The sequence below is a fragment of the Scatophagus argus genome, chromosome 5 (assembly GCF_020382885.2).
Source record: "Scatophagus argus isolate fScaArg1 chromosome 5, fScaArg1.pri, whole genome shotgun sequence".
NCBI lineage: Eukaryota > Metazoa > Chordata > Actinopteri > Scatophagidae > Scatophagus > Scatophagus argus.
In genome coordinates this window covers 21,661,912-21,678,724 of record NC_058497.1, presented here as the reverse complement: position 1 = coordinate 21,678,724, position 16,813 = coordinate 21,661,912, and positions in this window count along the sequence as shown.

The following is a 16,813-nucleotide window of genomic DNA, read 5'->3' as shown; positions in this document are numbered from 1 at the left end:
GCAGCCGTGGCCTAGAGGTTGGAGAAGCGGCTTGTGATCGGAAGGTCGCTGGTTCGATTCCCCCACCGGACTTGCAGGAAAAATTTGACTGGTGGAGTGATAATGTCCCCACCCCCCATTAGCCGGCTGGTGTGCCCTTGAGCAAGGCACTTAACCCCCAATATATGCTCCCTAGGCGCTTGATGCAGCCCACTGCTCCTGTGTGTTTCACTACATGTTGTATGTTGTATGTGTGTGTGTTTCAATCAGTGATGGGCTAAAGGCAGAGAAGTAATTTCCCAGCTTGGGATTAATAAAGTAACTTAAATTAAAAAATTCTGCTCCACCCTTTAGTACTCAATCACTGAAGATGCATCACGACTGCATAAGTGATAAAACGCTTAGTGTCCATCTTTAGGCCCAAAGGCCTACTGGAAAGCTTTTCTGTTAAAAAAAATATTATGCAAAAACACAAAGAGATGCTATTTTATATATGGAGAATGAGTGTATTCAATTTGTATTTAATAATGTTTAAATTTAGCTTTCATTTCTAACTCCTAGTAGACCTGTTAGTACTTCATGTCACGAATGACGTATTACCTAGTCTCATGAAGATCAAAATCTATTTTGCAAGATAGTAAAGAACAAGAAAATAATCATGCAAAACAAAGAAAAAATGTGCATAACATACAAGGAACACAGTCAGGCATAATAAAAACACATACATCATGAGTCGCCTGCAATCACTAAATGGATTTGAAATTACAAGTTTAATCAGCAAGATTCTCAAATGTAGTTATCAATCATCTTTTTTGAGTTAAAGTTGTTCTGATCATCTCTCTTATATAAACATGCACCACAAAGTCAGTGGGATTTTTATTTCCAGTACAAAACTGTAAGATTGCTGTACCAGTGAAGTGGACATTTTGATGCATTGCTTCAATTTACAGCAGCTGGCAATGTTGTATAAACATGTCCATGGCTATGGGAACAAACACTTCCAATTGTGATGTCACACTGGGCTGATCACACACAATTATGATGTTGCTGTTGTGTTCTTAACCACAAAACACATCTGAAGCTTCACAGCCAAACAGAATTGCATCACCCACCTTCACTACTGAGGTAGACGGGGATTTGTTTCAAAACAAAATACCCCTCACCCCCACCAAAAAACAAAAACAACTTAAAATAGCTCCCCAGCGTTCATGTGGTGCAATCCAAGTTGTTAGAAGTCCCAAAACGCAAAATTGATGTCATTTACAAACATTGCAAAGATGTCCTTTGCCAGTCTTTACCATTCAGACATCAATTTGTGATCTTGGGGCTTTTACACACTCAGATTATGCTACATGAGCTTTCTGGAACCATTTTGGGTTTTCCCTGCATTTGGCTTCAAGGTAATGAAGGTGGATGAGTCAGTGCTGTTTGGCTGTGAAGCTTCAGATGTGTTATGTGGTTAAGAATGTTCACCTAACTTTCTATCAGCCTACAACTGAGAAGAAAAGTCAATGCAACTACCTTTTTGAGAGCAAAGCAATGAGAACATTTGGCTTCTAGGCTGTAATGTGACCACAAGCAATCAGCAGATGTAAAGAAACATCTGAAATGTAACATTTGTGGGTTTTTCCAAGCCAAGTAGGTAACCATGATACAAGGTAATATAGATACATTTGAAACAAAACAACAACACCATGACAACGACCACCACTACCACCACGAGCCCCCACCCCCACCCTTTCTTTTTTCGTTTCCAAACATACCAGGTGATCATGAAACAAAGTCATATGATTGGATAAAACAGGTTATGCTCTAAGTGCAGTTTTCTTTTGTTTTTCTTTTTTTTGAGCTCCAGTTTTCAACATGTCTTGTTTTAGTTTCAGTATCTGCAACATGATTTCAGGAAAACACATTTTGTTGGGACCATGTAGACATAGTTGTGGTTTTAACTTTGGAGCCTATTTGAAGAGTGTGTGGTTTACAACTCAAGTGCAGCATCTTCTCAGTTATTTTTTTTAGCAAACCCTTGCAGGCATCAAATCTCAAATTTGATGTTGAGCTTACAAGAGCCCAATTCTGTACAATAAAGCTTTTAATAAGACTTGACAGAGTTATAAAACCAGTTCTTGTCAAATTGGAGTGATCTTTACACTGAGTATTACACTGTATTTTATTATATATTCATTTTTTTATTAGATTATGATCAAATAGGAAAATCAAGACATTTATTTGGTGATCTGGCACTCAAGGCTCAATCAGAATTTTTTCAGATACCTTCAAGTAGTCCACATTTTGTCAACGTACATGACACACAGTGACTTCTTGTTGAGATGACACACATGATTTCTGTGAGAGCTGAGGGCAAACAACAGCATATGATTTGTTGGAATGAACTTTAACAAGATCACAAGCTTTTCCACTCAAAAAGGAATTCCAACATAAAATCCATGCAGGTTGTGTCTTGGTGATTACAAGGTGATTCTCTCTGTTGTTATTCAGATACATGGCCACCAGGGGTCACCTTTGCTCAGTTTGACAACTTAAGAGTTATGCACTGAAAACATTACAGGTGGATTGGCATACAACAGCTGTCCAGATTATTGAATAGGTTGAAATGAGGAACATGATACCTCATGACCATGTAGTGTGTTCTTTTGACATTCAGTTCACAAGGACTGTCGCGGCCTAGAGGTTGGAGAGGCAGCTTCTGAGCGGAGGGTCACTGGTTTGATTCCCCCACCGGACGGGCAGGAAACATTTGGGTGTGGTGGAGTGATTAATGCGAAAAATGCTACCGGCTGATGCTGGTGCCCTTGAGCAAGGAACTTAACCCCCCAATATGCTCACCGGGCGCTTGATGCTGCCCACTGCTCCTGTGTGTGTTTCACTACATGTAATTTGCCAGGTGTTGCATGTGTGTGTTCAACTAAGGATGGGTCAAATGCAGAAGATGAATTCAGTGTGTATATGTAAAAATATATATACTGTCAATAAAGCTGATTCTTCTTCTTCTTCTTCTTCTTCTTCTTCTTCTTCTTCTTCATACATAGTTATGTGAGATCCACTGTGAGAGCTGCAGACACTCTGCGATTGTCTGGGATGTTACTTTGGATTCCGGTAATTTGATTACAGCTCACTGTTGCACATGCTATAAAACAAATCTGCCTGTGGTGCAGAAACCACCAAACACTACTTCAGCAGCATTTATAGAATAGCGGTCCTACACTGGGCTGTGTCTATGATACAACACACTGCACACTATCTGTGAAACGAGGGCACAGCATTGTAAAACTTCACTTGTAAAGCCTCTGTAAAAGTTCACACTACAGTTTTCACAATTTGATTATACAGCACAAATAAATTGTTTAACAAACAGTTTCTTTGAACATAACAAAAAGACCTGAAACCATTTATTTAATCCCAAATTCCCTAGTGTCCGGAAAGCTTTAATTTTTAATTTCTGTTTATAAGAAAGATTTAGAGTCTCATGGTTATCCTGAAGGAGCACAAAATAAAAATGTGACAAGATTTTTTTAAAAATTAAAAATAAAATAAAACTTTCTAACCCAAGACTTCTGATGCAACTTGCTTGTTCGTAGCAACCGACTCCGAACAGAATATTTAGTGATTGAATGCCTGCGGGGCATGCCAAAACAGATTAGAATATATCTTTAATCACAGTGCAGAGATGTTATGCTGTCCCATATAATAAGAAAAAACTGCAATGAAACATGAGCAAAAGATGATGCTGAAATGGAAATCTTTGAAAACTGACAACACTCATGCAGAGGACATGATACTGGTAAACAATTTGTGTTGCGAGGGAAACCTGATGAAATTGTCTTTAAATTTATATGTTTTTTTTCCCCCACTGTCAAAATAATGAACTGACACTGAGGTCTTTTTCCTTATCTTTTATGCTGCATGGAATTAATCTTTAAGGAGTCTCTTCCTGTTCTCTAGGTTGCACACATGATTTCTTTCTTTCTTTCTTTTTTTTGTTTTAGTGAATCCTCGAATTCCTACAGCTCTCCAGGATGCAGCCCAGTCCCTTACTTGGGATGGAAAAAAGGAGCCCACTGTCATTTACCATCTCTATCTGAAGTCTGACTGAGACATTTGGGTCAGAACAAGCGTGACGTGACAGTAATTCCAGATTGACGAAAGGTAACTGATATTTCTAGAGATTTTTGTGACTACAAATTATGTTAATGTGGGCTTATTACTTTTTGTTGTTATGCTGCAATCAGAAATTTTTTGTTAAATCATGAGTACGGTGCTCATATTCTGATGCGAGCTACATCATTTATGGGGATGTTTGCTTATCTGACCACTTTTTTCTTTTTTGAGTTTGGGCAGGAGCTGTTCCTCTAAAAGCAGAAGGACATCTGCATGGAAGCCTGATGAAGGTAGAACACACAAGTAGTTCACTCACAATTTGTCACCCTTCCCTGTCAGTCACTGTCCCCAGTGCCACGTCCACCGTGACGGGACTGAGGCCAGTGCTCATGGATGCGTGCTTTAAACATCAAGGCTTGGGTGTTTAATGCACGAGAAAAAAATCTGCTGCACTGCCCCTGTATGACCTGTTGCTGAAGTGCTCTTGCAGTGGGACCAAACCATGCTGGATGAGAGAGGGAGGAAGCAGGAGTGGCACAGCTATGCAAAGCCTTTTCCGGTCCATAAATGCCATGTTTATTTTTGAAGTTCTGGCCTGGTGTGCACCACTTCTCTTTTAAACAAAATGGTGGGTGTATAAAGCCTGTCATAACGATGACAGGGATGGTTAGACCCTTATAGCCCTGGGATGCAGGAACAGGATGCTCATCTGTTCAAAGAGGTTCTATCCACATGCAGCTCAGGCAGAGTGATCGTGTCAGCAGAAGCAGCAGAAACATCTTCTGCTTTTCTTTTACAGTGAAAAAGAAACAAGGACCATTTAAAAACAATTTTGTCCTCTATACCACAATGTGCTACACTTGTCAGCAGTGACATATAATTTAAAAAAGCATTTTAGTGTAGAAACTGAGCAAAGAATCACTTTGAATGCATAGATGTTTTTATGAGTTTTTATTACAGTTTTAGAAATTTCTTTCATATAAAAACACACTTAAAGATTATGTACTTTCCTCTTTCCTTTCGATGCAACCGTAAAGCGCTAGATTATATGCTATACTTACGTGTTTACTTCCTCTGTTACAATGCCAGTAGCGCGACTGGGTCTGGATAGAGACGCTGGGTGGTTTCCACAGAGTTCTTTTCCACAGCTGAAGCCACTTTACCAGGCCTGTTTTCACCACAGTGCACCACAGGCCCTTCTGTGAGGTTGCTGTGCTTCCGTTGTGTGCCTCACAGAGCTGCTCGGCCCCTCCTCGTGATAACACTGCAGCCAACGCTGCCGAAGGATCAAAGATCACCCCACGCCTAACAAACAGCCAGACACTTGGCCTATCAGAAACATCTGGGAGTGGTTGGTTGCAGCTGTTAGTGCATGCCCACACCCCTGAAACAATCAGGACTCAGGCCAGATGTGGAGATCATGTCACGTAAGGTACAGATGTTTCTGTTCCTCACAATCACTCACCACGAGGAGAAGAAGCAGGATGCTTTCTGAGGTCCTATTTAATTTGGATGGTAGTGCACCCAGACTGAGTTCAGGCTCTTTGGATGTGCTGCCGGCTTGTTGGTTGTCACTGTTCAGACAGCTCTTTGCAAACAGTGCTGCTTGCACTTTACATTTAAAAAACAAGCAGTTACATTGCAGTTCTCGAAATACGCTACCTAAATTTGGTTCTTGCTCAAGTAATTTCGTGTTTTACCGCAGAGTCCTTCGTAGCATCCTCTAAACTCTTAATGTCAGATCCCGGCAGCTGTTGCAGTAGTTCTTGCTGTGACTCTGCTATGTGGACGACAAATTGAGATTTGCACATATGAGTAAGTGATTAAAGTAAACTGGAATTATCCAAAAGTATTGAATATGCTCAGAAATGTAGAGTAGAAAATAAAACGTCGAACAAAATGGTTCATTAGTTTTAGGCTGAAAAGGTATTTTCTGTAGATTTGTACCTACTTGAGGATTTTATGCATTTAACTAATATTAGTTAAATTAATTCCTCCTCTATATTTCCTCACATTACTTGAGCTAAACTGATCAGTATTGTTTCGCTATCAAATAAAAGTTATTCCGCTGTTGCATTTATAGTGTGTTGTTTCTTTTTCTCCAGAATGTACAATATCCAATAAGAGATGAACATAGAAAATAAACTGCAAGTGGCTTTATGTCCAGGCTTGGCCATGATGCATTAGAGGCCACTGTGGAGATGTAAAGTTAATGATACATGAGCATGAAGACACCTATTAGTGATTGCAGAGTTGACATATTAATGCATCGGGTATGATGTTGATACCAGACCCGAGATGGTCTGGAGAGAGTCTTCCGCTCCTGTGGGCTCCCCGTGGTTATTAGAAAAACACTTTGGTGGACATTACGCCCTGTTTTTCTATCCGTCTGCTGTCTCTGCCTGTTCCTTCTCTCTGCACACCATTAAAACAACATCTTTGGCCCAGGCTCACAGAGCATGACATCGGAAGTAAAGTTTAAGGAAGTGCCCTCACCGTGACCCTCTTCTCCCCACTCTCATGAATGAAATGGATTTATTCTGTACATCAAACGGAGGTCCTGTGTTTATACTGGCTTTTACTTTCTGCATATATCTTCCTCAGGTTTTTCACTGCAGTGTAAGCATGATGAGTTAGAGCCTTCTTTTAAGACTTGTGGGCTGTGATAACATCAGTGCCCTTGATATGCATTTGTTTTTAGTCTCGAATTGAGAAGATCCCCCACTGTTAAAGTTCTGGATCTGCACTGCTTATTCTGTCTCTTTGTCATCAGTGTGTCCTCCAGCTGTTTTGAGTGGAATCATTCCTAAACCAAAGGTCTTTTGAATCTCAGGGTTTGGTTACCTGTCAGAAGATGCCACTGAAGAGTGTTAGTCCTTTTTTCAGATATAAAACAGTAGAACGTTCTAGGACAGAGCAAGCTAGTCCAAAACTAGTAGGGGATCCATCATAAGAAGAGGGAGGAAAATAGTGACGAAAAGGATGTTTCCACTAACTCTGGCCAGGATGAGAAAACTCCAGGTGTAATGAAATGTCAGCTAAGTGCAGACTATTTTGTTTGTTACAAGAGCTGGACTGCAAGGAAAATCTAATTTCTAAAATTCTAGCAGGAAAGGGATTCCGAGGGGAGAATTAGCTTTTAGTTTTGTTAAGTTTTATCTTTCTTACCAGTGGATCACTGAAAATCTCAAAATGATTTGCATTTTTTTAGGCACATGAATGAGTTAAAAACTGAGTTTCAAGCACCATTAAATATTGAAAATTTGTTGAGTAACTAGTTTTGCTTGTCATGCTTTCAGCTGAAAAACTCTTAAAAGGATTCAGCCTTTGAAAAACTAATCCTGCACTAACTGGTTTATGACCTTACTGACATGCAGAAGCCATGGACTGTCTCCCATCTTGCATCCTGAGCTTCTCCCACCCTTCTTTGATCACACAACTATGTTACCTCCTACGACAGCCTTACGATTTGTTAATTATTTGGCTACAGGCATTGGCTCTGGGTTCCTGAACTGATGAGTCAGAGAATAAAATGACTCTCTGTGCATCAGGCAGAGTGGGTTCAAAACCTCAGCGAATCATCAAAGGGAACAAACGGGATGTGGTTATTTACTGTATCTGTGGTTATGAAATAATTTCTCTCACCATGAAGATCATTATAACAGAATATTTGTCTGTAATTTCTAATGTGAAACCTTGCCTGTGTATTTTTAGTTAAGGGCTCAGCAGCTGGTTTATAGTGAGCTACTGATTATAGTGTTTGTGCAAACCAAAGCACATATGGTTTTGACAGTATCATAGCTGCTCTCTTCTCAAACATCTGTGCGTGACTAACACTGAAACATGACATACTGATGTAGGATCTTCCAGTGAGCCGTATCTTAGATTTACTCCCCATCACTTTTATACCCGAGCCCTCTTCTCAAGTCTGCTATGGATTTCTATGTATTTAGCTTTCCTCTTAAATTCCTGACAAGAATTTCTTCTTTTTTCCCAAGATGAGCGTATTTTACTCAGCAGACCTTGTTGTCTGCTATTGCAGTTTTCGCTTGGGTGATTTAAAGTCATAGATCATAACTGACCAGCTGTCCAGAGCTCAGAAAATGGATGTACATGGTCACAGCTGTGTGTTACTGCTCTTTGATGTCACTATATGCCTAAGATTCTCACAGTATAAATATGAGCTAAGATTCCAAGATTCAGCAGCTGAGCCTGGCCAATGCAAAATACGACTCTTTGCCCCAAAGACAAACACAGCAGAGGCGTCGAAGCCTCTGGAGAGTCGTTTTTATGGTATTTATTGAACAGTTTTATTAATTCCTCAGCTGTTTTTCATGTAAGTAAACCTTGTTGCTCAGAAAATGATTAAATTTGAGGTACTAGATGTTAGTTTTTGTAATGCCCTCAGATGGAACAAACTAACACTTGATAATGACACTTAACGTCAGAGGTAATCTGAATAGTATTTTTTGTTAAACTCCTTTGGGAATAGTCAGAATTACAGAATGATATTTCCAAATAGGCTGTGATAATCTGTATGATGTCTGTAATAAGATTTTCATCTTGTGTTTTAGAGTTTTAGGATTGCCACAAATGTTTTTGTAAATGGGATTGTTATTTCCCTTTGCACACTTAAGATCATGTCAGATGTAGCAGTATGATTTAAATAAAACAATCTGTTTGTCCTCTATCATATATTTGCAGTTCCTTTATTTGATTCGTAATTTCTGCCTTTATTACAAATGAAAACCTGCAAACGTGCGTGCATGTGGGACTTTTGGAATTTGAAGCATACTGGACCATAGAGTATGTTGACCATACCAGGCTGGAGAGAGTTTAGAAACCCCTGGGGATGGATGTAGTTCTTCTGTTTCTTTCCATCATCACTACTGGGAGCTGGTGAGGGATGACCTTTTCTAAATTGTCCTTAAAGATGCTTATTTCCACTGCGCACTTCCTCAGACAAATGGCCAGTTACACCTGACAACCCAAATTCCTGTTGATGCTGGTGTTGGAATACGAACAAATGAAGAAACCATCAAATTTATCTGGTTGATTTATTAATCCCTTATACATCTAAAGCTGGGCTTTGGAAGATTGCAGAAACCGACAAGAGCAAGAATTTGAAAGCATCTAACTGAAAAAGTCCTGCTCCCTTTCCTCGGGCCTCCTGCCAAAGTCCCTCCTCTGAAACACTTGCACACACACTGCCTGACTACACACACTGCCCCATAACTCCAGCTGGAAGATGTGTAAGCAGCAGGTTCGTCACATTTAACAGCTCTCGTAGCTTTTTTTTAATCTCATAAACACATAAATAAACAACTGTTAAATGCCACAATCATATAAACACAATACTGCAACAACAGAAATCTAAGTAATATGTGAAATATCTGTTTGTTGTTCTTTTTACAAGGTATTTCCCCTTAGCAGACCGTTTTTATGTTCGATCAACTCACTTGTTCCAAGCTATTTGTCCTTGTTAGTGTTAAAAAGACATTATTGCCTAAAATTGATTTCTTTCTTTTATCAAGCCAATCTTATTTCTAGTAGTAGTGCAGGCACATTTATTTTCATCAGGATTACCTCTCTTTTTACTATTGTATATGTACTATTTTGTGAGAGCATGGTGTGCTACAACTACTTCATGTGTCATTCACATGTAAGAAAACATCTAACATACCATAATGAATGTAAACAACCAACATGACTACTGTTAGAAGTCACTGTTGTCAAGCATGTCAGCATGTGGACTTTCAGTGCCATTCTTGCGTGACTAGCTTCATAATAGCTTTGGCCATATATTCCCCCTTTCTGGGAAACTCCAGTCATGCACAGTGAGGAAATGAGCACATTGTGTGCAATAGGCAGGTAGGCTAATCACTTCCTTCAGAGCATTTGATTTATTGATTTGGTGTTGGAATGTTAAGAGATTTTCTACAAATATGACAAAAAATGCTTCTAAAACAACTTGCCAAGCCCAGCTGTGAAGGGACGCTGAAAGCAGGCAGCCGCAAATTCTCCAAAACCCAAATGAGGCAACCCTGCAAAACAACATGACTGTGTACGGCTTGGCATTCAGAAAGCTGTTTTGTATTTGCATCTCCATAAGGAAATGTTTACCATTTCTAACTATTCACTCCTGTTTCTTGTTATGTAAATACTTTCTCATGAGCATGACCATATGAATCATGTGACCCATGGATAAATTGTTGGTGAAGTTGGCAAGCCTTTAGAGCTCATGTTTTACCCTCAAATACATAACTGACAAAACAACAATCTTGGAACATATATCCTTCCTTCAAAGCATAACTACAGTACTACATAAAAAAATATATTCCTAACAAGAAATTATGTGCTAGGACCATCAGTGTAATAGCATTGCTCAGAGAAACCCAAGCAACCTTTAGTTTATGTTGCATATAATGAGACTGACGCTTCCTCTGGCCACCATGTATTGGGTCTGCTTCTCCATATGGACCTGATTTAAAGAGGTTAACTATACACGGACATTCATTTTGCTTTGTTTTTGTTTTTTTTTATTCCCGATGACTCAAACCTCGTCAATGACTACTTGTTTATTTACTTTTCAGTGATGATGATTTAAAGTCTTGATTTTGACTGACAACTTCAGAGGAAATTGTGTTCCTGACCCTGTAAATACAGGAATATAATTTATTGGTGATGGAAGGGTGTGGGTCGTCGTGTGGAACCAACCAAAAACTTTGCATCTGCCAAAGAAAATGATCACAGCAACTGACTCATGGCAAAGAAAAATAGTTTCCATGGTTATATATTATTTCAGTTTGTTCTGTCACTCCATTTGTATGATGCTTTGAATGAGCTCCCTTTTTCTTTAGTCATGCTGGTTGTGATCCGCTAGTGCAGACAGGGAATGCAGTTATAACAGAGCTCAGCAGGGCCGCCTTGATGGAGAGATGAAGGAATTCAGCCAGGTTCCTCTGTGCAGACCCTGATAGTGATTGCTCATTTCACTGCCAAGGTTTATTGCTATGGTGTGTTTCAGACTGACACACCAAGTATAGAGTCAACAGTTTCTAAACGTTCTCAAGTGAAGTGTGCATTGTGAAGTCTGGAGTAATGGGATTAGAGGCCCTTTTTTTTCTTTCCTCAAAGAAACGTTTGCTTGAACAATTTAATTGTTTTGGAAATTCCAGGGCATCCCTCTCAATGCTGTGCATTCCTTTTCTGCACAACAGAATGCATTCCTGGAGAATAAAAGTGATCTCCATCAGAATCACTCAGACTCCCTACAATGTCGGAGGAATTTTGTCCTGCAGGAGAACGACATGCTGGACTGTGTGATTGATAGTGTATTAATTAGAAAGCATTCACTGTGGACAGCCCAAAAGAATTTTTCTGAAGTGAGTGTCATTGTTATAAGACAGACTGCTGTTAACTGGGCAAGGGCCTGAGGCAGATCTGATCTGTGCAGTGCTAAGAAGAAATTTCATTTGAAGTATAAAGTATATTGCATATGAATATATTTGGATGTTTACTGTACATACTTGGGGTTGAAGCAATTGACTCCATCTTTATTCACTCTGAATAGTAGTAAAACCCAAGGTCTAATTTCCAAATCACATTAAAGCTGAGTCTTCCAGCAAGAGAAATCCTTTTGCTGACATGCTGAATTATTCTCATGCTTGGTAGATCTTTTTAGCAGAGTTCAGTGCCTCTTCTCTAGTTACAAGAAGAGCTCTTTGCTGCATGGCTTTGGGGAAAATGCCAGTTTTATCGATTTTCTTATCTCTTCTGGATTTTTTACTTCTCCTGAGACTGTTGTCAAGAACTTTGTATTTGGACTGATTCTCATTAACTGCAGCTGTTTATACCACTCAATTTGGCCTTCCAATTAGCCTGACTTTGCTTGAGAATCAAGACAATAAAGAGTCTTCATGTCTGACTATTTATCACTTTAAATAACAGTTAAGCTCACAGGATTAAAATAAAAATATTTCAGCCTGGTTATTTAGCATCTAATGTTTCAGCAATCTCTCAAACTCCAGGAAGTCATAACTCCATCTGCCAATGTTGAAACTGTTAAAAGTAGATTTTCCTGTATTGCTCAGCAGATGGACAGATTTGGCCTATCCACATATAATAAATAGGGAAAAAAGAGGCTGACGGCAACTTGCTGGCTTTGTCATCAGAGAATGCATGAGAAACACAATACTGCTGTGGTTAGTCAGACTGTTTTTTAGCATTTTTAATCCACACAATGCTTTGCAGAGCAGACTGGGTCTTTGTCAGCAGAGCACTGCTTTGTTATTTTGTGTCAGACAGAGTCACACCTGGGACTTACTGAGCACAACCACAGCTTCCCTCGAGGGTCCCTCAGCACTAACTGTCGAGGAAGAACACAATCAACAAGAATTATGCTTTGCCTCCTGTGGGATTCTGCAAACAGGCATTTTTTAACCTTGTGTTCTGTTTTGCGACAAAACGCTATCTCATCCCAACTCAAATACTAAGAATTATCCAAGATACACACCATATAGACAGAAGTATTGTGATACCTGACCATTACACCAGCAAGTGTTTCTGTGGAATTTTTTGTCCATTCATGCAGTAGAGTGTTTGTGAGGTCAGATACTGATGTTGGACCAAAATGCCTGGCTCACAATCTCTGTTCCAGTTCATCCCAAAGGTGTTGGATGGGGTTGAGGTCAGGACTCTGTGAGGGCCAGTCAAGTTCTTTATGGACTTTGCTTTGTGTACTGGGGCACAGTGATGCTGGAATAGAAAAGGGCCTTCAACAAACTGTTGACACAAATTTGGAAGCATAGCAAAATGTCCAAAATGTCTTGGAATGCTGAAGCATTAAGATTTCCATTCACTGGGAGTAAGGGGCCGAGTCCAACCCCTGAAGAACACCCCCATAAAGAGGTCTGTCTAGATACTTTTGTCATTATAGTGTATAATGAATAGATGAATTAATGATTGTGAGAGAGAAGGAAACGCAGGGAAGCTTGACCCTGCAACAGCAGTGACAGCAGGATCACCAAAAAATATCAGCCCCTTTACATCTGCAGGATATATTGGACAAGGCTTAAAGCAAACCAAACATTTAGTTTCATAAACTGTTCGGACTCTTAAATGTTCCTCAGTGCAACAAACAGAGAATTTAGAGTGACCATCATCATGTCTATTGTACTAACTCACCATACCACCATGACAGACTGCTTGTTTTTCTGCCTAGATCGTGAAAATCATATTGTTTGAAATAAGTCTGTGGTTCTTGACTTCAGAGTTCAAACTGCAAAGAATTAAGATATTTTTCTACATACAGAAGATTTATTATTGCAATTTTTAGAGTCAGGAGGCAGTGGTAACACTAAACAGAAATCTATAAAAGATCTTTTACATCATAATTAACTCGAAGATGACAAAGAGCTGGATTTTTTTCTCAACTAAATGAAAACCACCTGTACACTCAGTATCTCATATTTTTGGAAAGGAATGTGCAGTGTAAGTTTATATAGCATGTGGACACATACAATTCATACACACAATGCACAGAGATACACCATATGTAAGTGTGCTTTAATACAGTGCAGCTGATAATATTCTTGAGCTTGATCAAGAAACTGAGCTCAGATCCTCTCATTCATCAAACCAGTGAAATACTTTTTTTTTTTTTTTAGAAGCAACATTAAAAAAGCTCATATTTCCCCAAATGCACAGAAATCTGGCGGAAATGGTCCAATGGTGCTCCTGGTTAATGTTTTGTCAGAGATCTATGTTAGATCTCTGCTCAAGCACATGCCCAACCCCCCAAAACACCAATGTGGTTTCTCCATCAAGTATTCTACACAGTCCAACCTTAAAAACACACCCAGTTAAAGCCTTTAGTGGTTCAGATAGGCTGTACTGGAGCAACAGGGTGTGATAGACACTTGCACTGAGGTCTAACTACCAGAATATTTAGCCTACCTTTAAGAAACACAAATCGACATAGAACTTAACTATATTTTTTTCTTTTTAATTGTTTTTTGAGCAGCCTAATACAGGAAAAAGCAGCCTTATCTTGGTTCAAGTTCTGTTTAATCATCCTTGTTATACTTTTTTATTTTATTGACGCATAATAATAAGAATAATAATAATGTTTTTCACCATATGTTTTCACTGTATGTTGTGTACCAGCACTGTGGGATGAGCTCATGCCCTGTAACTTTGCTTTCCAAGTCTGAATACATTTCAGACTGGTATTTATACATGCTCAAAAAAGTAAACATTTAGAACTTTATTTTTAATGCTACCTCAAGCTTACTAACAAAATGCATACAGTAAAAACCTTGTGAGTGCAACAAACACATCACAGACTTCAGTGATGCGTGGCTCTGCTGCTGCACATAAGCAAAACACAAATTTAATAACAGAAACAAATATCAAGAAAATCATACATAGTATTCACAACATCATGACAGCATTTATTTCCACTGTACTTAATATCTCAAGTAACTCAGGGATAACCTGATTAATCTAATTTATTACATCATGTGTACCAGGTTTGATGGACTTTTGTTCTGGTTGAAATGAAATCCTCTAGCAGAGCAGCATGTCACACACTTAACTCAAATCTTGATTAAACTCGATCTGTTTATTATTTCTTCCATGGACTTTCAGCACGACTAAAGGAGCCAAGCTCTGTGGTTTCCACTCTAATCCATGGTCAAATGTCACTAAAATAGCCATCACACAAAAATTATTAAGACCACAATCTTGTGATGTGGACAGCATCTAACCTCAAAGTAGGATTGCAGATTTACCCATCTTCATATTTTTATTTTATTTTATTTTTATTGTTTTATTCAGATCTCTTATGACTCAGAGGAGCAGCCAGGATGCTTTCAACCACTGAGGAAGAGGGACTGACTGCACTCAGTGGATTCTATTCGTTTGACAGTCTTAAACATGGAGCAAAGACATGAAAAAACTATTGGAAGTGTGGTGTGACCTTTGTGGTGTGACAACAGATCAACAACAAGAACAACAACAACTGATGTTTTAATGCAATTCATCCACAACACCATGCTGACTCTGCTTGTTTGTTAATGAAAAAAAAAATCATTCATTAGGATGACATGTTTACACCGAGCTTTAATCTTTTCATCTTTTATCATCTATTCTGTCTAGTGAACATTTTGCCTGATTAGCACGCTGTCAGCCTAATATTAGACAATCTATTGTGTTTATGGTGCTTCTTTAATGTAAAGCAAAATAATTAAAAATGACCAACAAACAAAGGACACAATGAAGTTGCATCTTGATAAGACAAGCTGTTTTCTTTGCCTCACAAACGCACAGTGACGACACAGATAATGGGTACAAGTCATTTCTTCTTAATATGAAACAGCCCAATGTCTAAGAAAAGAGTTAAAAACATAAACAAAGTCCTTTGTTTTCTTAACAAATCAGCTATACGTCTTATAAATCCACATCTGTCTTCTTACTTTATCTCAGGCAATCTGTTATTATTTTGGGTGTTGTTTACTTACAATTTAATCACGCAATAACACAACTATCTTGTGCATGAAGAGCACAACCAAGCACAATCTGAGTTTAACTGTTGTCTGTCTCCATGTTTTGCCAAAATAAGTGACATTAATTCATTTAAGGGCTAAAATTTTGCAGACGACGTGGATGCTTGTCCCCGGAGGAGTAAAACTGCAGGCTATTCTGACTTAGCAAAAAAAAAAAGTGTCATCTCATTTTGTCTTTGTGTGTGTATGTGTGTCCATGTGAACTGGCGTGTGAGTGAAGTGTGTGTATGCGTGTGAGTGTGAGTCTTGCCTGCTGTCACAGTAATAATGAGTCGCTGCCAGTGCTGGAAGTCATTCGGCTTGGTGATATAGCAGTTCACAGAGTAAGTGTGGGAAGACATATCTAGGTTGCTCGGAGGGAAAAAAGGTTTAGCCAGCGAAAATGTTGAACTGTGGCTGGGATGACACTGACCAAACTTTTTTTTTTTTAATCTGAAGTTTCATTTTGTCTGCAGAAAGAGAACAGATAGAGCCATGCCAGCGCTTTTCACTAGATACTGCTACTATGTTTGGCTAATATAAATCATATGGCTTTACTTTGTTTCAGCAGTTGCTAAAAGATGTTTCTTCATTGATGATAGTAACAAAAATCAATAAATCTACAAAAAAAGAAAAACAACAGAATGAAAGCAAGAAAAACAGTTGCATGCATTCACCCCACTTATGTCAACTGTTTCTCAGCAATAAATACGACTGTTGACACAGCAGAGCCCCTCTGATGTTCTCTTGTTTATAAGCTCTAAATGCAAAGTGACAGGACTTTAATGACTTTCAGAGCGTTCAGCGATTGACAAGAAACTGAAACAGGGTTATGGCTCCAGAACTATTAGAGATAAAAGTGCAGTTCCTCTTGGGAGTTGGCTGGTGATACGGGCTTTGCTCCTTTAAAGAGTTACAAGATGTGAGGAAAAGTTAGAAGCATTGACAAAAATGCCCCCAGGAGGTTTCTTGACTTCCAACATCAGAAGAAAAATGCTGTCTGTATGAAGGGCTCCCTGTGATGCTTCAGGTTGTATTTTCAAAGGTTGTGTTTCCTGCATGCAGGTGGATCCTTCCTCATACGGTACCTGAGCGAATATGATAAATACATAATTTTGAAGATCTTTTTGACAATTTATTCCGAGATTTGCCCCACTATCCAGTGCAAG